This window comes from Xenopus laevis, chromosome 8L, assembly GCF_017654675.1.
Source record: "Xenopus laevis strain J_2021 chromosome 8L, Xenopus_laevis_v10.1, whole genome shotgun sequence".
Lineage (NCBI taxonomy): Eukaryota > Metazoa > Chordata > Amphibia > Anura > Pipidae > Xenopus > Xenopus laevis.
The window spans coordinates 115,934,189-115,940,188 of NC_054385.1; positions in this window are offsets into that span (position 1 = coordinate 115,934,189).

Below are 6,000 nucleotides of genomic sequence, written 5' to 3' on the forward strand. Positions count from 1 at the left end.
TACATCATAGGAACCTGTGATGTGACCTCTCTGTATACTGTTATAAATCATAATCAGGGATTACAAGCAATACGATACTACTTAGATGAAGACTCAACTATTGCTGGTGAGCAAAAGGAATTTTTACTCAACGGAATTAAATTTATCCTAGAAAAAAATTATTTCTGGTTTGAAGGAAACTATTATTTACAAACCAAGGGGACAGCTATGGGAACTCGGTTCGCCCCTAGCTATGCCAACCTATTCATGGGCTATTGGGAACAAACTAATGTTACTCCCCTCCTTAATCCTAACATCGGATTTATAGCATGGAAACGCTATATAGATGATTGTCTATTTATCTGGAAAGGCCCTGAACAATCCTTAAAAACCTTTCTGAATACCATAAATCAAAATGAATTTAATTTGACTTTTACCAGTGAATATAGTACTCATACCGTACACTTTCTTGATTTAACAATATCAATAGACAACAATAAGTTTGTGACAAGTCTATACCGTAAACCAACTGATTGTAACGGTTTCATCTTGAATTCCAGTTGCCATCATAAGAAATGGTTAGAAAATATTCCTCTTGGTTAATTTAATAGAGTAAAAAGAAATTGCAGCAAAGTAAGCGATTACGAAAATGAATGCAAAATATTATATAATCAATTCAAAGAAAAAGGATATAAAAAAGAAACTGTGGATAAAGCAAAGATGATCTGTGATATGAAAGACCGTAATGAGATGTTAAAACAGAATTGTAAGAAACAAAAAATTTCACAAGACAACTCTATCTCGTTTATTACAACATTTAATAATTCGAATAAAAATCTGGAACAAATAATAAAGAAACATTGGCATATTTTAAAAAACGATAAAGATTTGTCCGGATTCCTAACTGAGAAACCTAAGGTAATCTATAGGAGACCACAAACCATAAGACAAATGTTAGTACCAAGCTGTCTACCTTCAAATGAAACAAAAAACAATATATTTCTCAGCAGTGGAAAAAAGGGATTTTATTCATGTGGCAGCTGCAAAGCATGTAGTACATGCAAAAACAATACAAGAAATTCGTTTAATTTTAGGTCAGACGTAACAAAAGAAATTTTTGACATAAAGGATATAATTACTTGTAACACTAAAAATGTAATATATTTGTTACAATGTCCGTGTATGTTACAATATGTGGGGAGAACCACTAGAAGTTTGAAAACCAGGATACGTGAACATGTTAATAACATACAAAAAGGAATAATTACTCACAGTGTCCCTGCACATTTTAAAACACATCATAATTCAGACCCCACACAGCTAACTTTTATGGGAATATCGCTAAAAAAGAACCATTGGCGAGGGAGCGATATGACCAAAATAATATCACAGGAAGAAACCTTCTGGATCCATAAATTAAAGACTTTAACCCCCAAAGGTTTGAATATCGACATTGATATAAAATGCTTTTTAAAAGATTAAAAATAATTTTATTAACCTGTTTTACTATATATTTATATTTTATACGGCACGATTAAATAAATGTAATTTGCATTTTTAATGAAGGGAACCACCCACGGAAGGGATAAAAAAAACCTCTGTGAGGCAACATGGGAAATCAGCCCCTGAGGAAGTATAATTGTATACGAAACGCGTTGGGCCTTGTACTGTGTTTTATAAATATTGGATTATAATAAAAGCTTGAAAGGCAAAGACAGTGCCGTAGAATTTCTTTTTGAAACAAATCCCCCTGAGTTAAACTATCCCGTGGAGAAGTAGAAGGCATCGCCGAAAGTATCCCCAGGCACGATCGAAGACCGCGTGGAGGAGAACGCCAAAATTTGAAACTGCGGTAACTCTGGATCAGCGCCTGCTGGAGGAGACCATATCCCTCTCAACGCAAAGACATCTGGCCGCGATCTGACAAAGACCCGTACAAGTGCCACTCAGCCGACTTAGAAGTGGTGGAATTGAATACGATCCAGACAGTGTCTTATAAGTCAGCTTTCCGTACACCTCAGGTAAGCGCAATACTGTCTGACAGTTACATCTAAATTAGCGTTACCACACTATCTGGCACCCCTATTCAACAGTCTCAAAACTGACCGGACACGCCAGCCGCACACTGACTTCAGATTACTGGCAGACGCGATCAGCATCGTTTTGCGAAATGACCGCTTTGTGAATGTGAGTAGAACCAATTGCCTATTATCTGCTTAGGTGTATAGAGGATACTACACCATATAGGTTTTGTCTCCCTCTCTCTATTGGTACCCCCAGCGCACCTTCCATTTCTTTCTTTTTTACCTAATTCTAAAGCAGACCACGGAAACTTCAAAATATGATATGGACTTCTGCCATTGACTTATACAAAACCTTGGCAGGTCTAAAATGGCAGATTTTCAGTTACTGGCTTTTTGCTGCATCAGGTTCATGTGTTATGCTGATATTAAAACTTAACATTTAATTGGTCTGTTAAAATGCACAATTGGAACGAGTTTGATGCCCCAAAGAGTTTACAGTCTATGCTTTGGGCAAACTATACAGGGCAAGACTCAGCTGTCTTTTTACACCTAAAAGACAAGGGACACTCTTTTGAAGATAGCAATGTCCAAATCTTGGATAAAGAAGACCTCTGGTTTGAAAGTGGCGATTCATGTCAAGGTGGAGAAACCATCCCTGAACAGACGTGGGGGCCTTCAACACCACCTGTCTGCTACATACAATGCTGTTCTAACATCTGTACCCCAGCAATTTCAGAACACTTCACACATCTATTCATGCAAATCTCACAAGTAACACCTGTTTCTAGGAGTTGCATGACACATTGGATAATCCTATCACAGTAACTACACAGAATCAACACCTCTGTTAATTTCAGATGTCACCTCTCTGAAGAGTTGCAGTGTGCCGTTGTGATTTTACATTATCTAGATACCAAGGTAACCATAGGCAACCTTAATAAAGAATATTTTTACATAACAAAGGACCCATCGAATCAAAAGCTCTAACCTGGGAGGCTCATGAACCAGTGACCATGAATCAGTGGCCAAATATTTTTTTTGTAAAGGCAAAGAGACAAACTAAATGGCATGAGTTGTATAATCTAAAGACCAAACTCTGCAATTTAGAAATCCTGCACCAACAACACCTGACGCCAAAAACGGTGAAGGAAATTTGGCGTAGAAGATAGGTTAGATGAGGTGGTGGGCATAGGAAAAAAACAAATATGCATTGAAGCAGTAAAAGTCCTTATTTTCAGAAAAGCTAATATTAGTGCCTTAAGGGCTGCCCTTTAGAGCATAGATTGGGGCATTAGGTTTTCTGATAAGAACACAGAATAGTAATGGATGTCATTTAAAATGATATTAAATTGTTACTGTTCTCAATTTATTCCCTTAAGAAGTAAATGTAGAAGCACGAAGAAACAACCTTTGTGGCTTAATATAGAAGTAAAGAAGTTAATAGAAATTAAGAGAAAGGCATTTGAAAACTACAAGTCTGTAAGGACAGATGCTGCATTTAACGGATATAAAACTATAATAATGCTGTAAAATGGTAATCCGGAAGGCAAAGATTGCAAATGAGGACTGCATAGTGTCTGAGGCTAAGACATCACCAAAAAGTTTTTTAAGTATATTAATAGTAAAAAGATGTGGGTTGAGAGTGTCTCCTTTAAATAATCGTATCAGTATGGCTGTAACAGATACACTGTTGGCTCAGTCTAGTCAGTGGCTGACTCAGGATATGGATATGATATGGATCATAAAGCTTTACTATGTGAATAAAGCAACTGGGCCAGATGAAATACACCCTCGGGTTCTAAGAGAGCTTAGTTTAATTTTAGACCTCTATTTCTGATTTTCTCAGACCCACTTTCATCTGATATGGTATCTATGGATTGGAGGAAAGCTGATGTAATTTCTATATTTAAAAAGGGATTACAATCTCAGTCTGGCAATTATAGGCCAATAAATTTGACACCCATGGTGGGAAATTTACTTGAAGGCTTGTTAAGGGATCACATTCAATATATTGTCCTAGTGAATGGCATTATGAGCAGCAATCAGCATGGCTTTATGAAGGATAGGTCGTGTTAGACAAATTTGATTGCTTTTTATGATCAGGTAAATAAGATGCTGGACAGTGGGGGAGCAGTATATGTGATGAATATGGATTTTGCCAAAGAGTTTGATATATTGCCCCATAAACGACTGCTTTCTAAACTAAGATCTGTTGGGCTTAATGCAGTTGTTTGCACATGGATAGGAATTGGGTACAGAGGGTGGTTGTTAATGGTACATTCTCTAGATACAAAATTAACTGGTAATGTTAGGCCTTTTTGTTTAATATAAAGGAAGATACTGTATATTGTAATGCAAACCAACTTCCCCCACGAATGACAAAAATTCCATATTAGATATCTAGGACTCTGCATAACTCCTCACTATCACCAATTATATCAAGCAAACTTAGCTGCTGTGAACATGAGTATACTGCCCAAACTTATCTGAAACCATCCCTGTCCATTTGCTTACCTCCATGTTAATACATATCTAAAAACAAATATTTAAGTATATAATGAATACTAGAATTCCAAGATCAGTCTTATTGATCTGAAGGAGCAGCTTTTGGCAAACCCTGACTTCTAGCCTGGCCAGTAAAAATCATTTCACACAGACTGGGCCACCCATTTCTTGACCAGAATTATAGATTTTATTGATTGCTGAAACAGAGGCTATATACATATGACGAGTTTCTTAAAACGTTTAAATGAAACTCCTTCAAAAAGATAGAATACCTTCAAATTAAGCACTATATTACTACCACGTTGGGACAACAGATCCAGATACCTCACCCCATTTGAGAAAATAATTGGGGGCAGTTTTCCCTACAGAGTCCTCATCGCTCAACTCTATTATTTGCTGAACTGCTTACCGGAGGACCCCTTTCCAAAACATGCCTACATTTGGTACTGGGAGTCAAGTCATGGAAAACAAATTGATGCTCTCTAAATTGATTACAATTTGGGAAATGTCTGCAAAATAGTAGTATACACCCAACAAACAGAGAGTGCTTATAAGGTATTGATAAAGTGCTACCTGACCCCAGATAGACTCTCTAAAATGTACCCACAAACCAGCACTATGTGTTGGATACCTTGCATCATATTCTGTGGTCATGCCCTAAAATCACAATTTCTGGTCGGCCATAACTATTCTAATAGAGACAGTCTTGGAATTACTATCAAATACAAATGCCTCATTTATTATTGGCACTCCCTCTTTCTAAGCTCAATAACCCAGCCCAAAAGCTGGTTAACCAGCTGCAGCCCGACTGGCTATCACCTCTAAGTGGAAATCTCCCAGAGTCCTCACCATCAAGAAAGTCATTACCAAACTTAAAAGCAACCAAACATATTAGGAAATGGCAGCAACATAAGAATATGTGGGATAAAGGGAATACTACATGGTTTCCACCACATGCACAACTTCAGATGCTTGAGGGACTGGCCAACTGGGGAGACCATGCAATATCTCCAAATTAAACCATACCCCACCATGATTGGAATTAGATATATTTCTCCTGATGATCACTCTGATTTTTGTTTTGGTTTTATCTCATTTTTACTCAATGTTTATGATTTGGTTATTTGTGTCTATCATTGATAACAATATTGTACAAATAACACAAAGAAACATTTCATGCTGCACATGTACTTTATTGCAAAAATCAATAAACTTTACAAAAAAAGAGTTCATCATTTATAAATACACTTCTAAAAATCCCATAGGAATGTATAAATGTGTGTCTATTTTTTTGCTGGGAGCTCTCACACATTTTGGTCAATCTGCCTATGTGTTAACCCCACACCACCACACTGACCAAATCAAAATGCCACAAAAACATGATCGGACTGGTCCATCCAGAATCCACCAGGACTGCAAACAAAGGCCCTCTTCCAGGAGCGCTGTATCCAACCTAAGCCCCTGAAGTGTACTCCATTTAGTAATAAAGGCC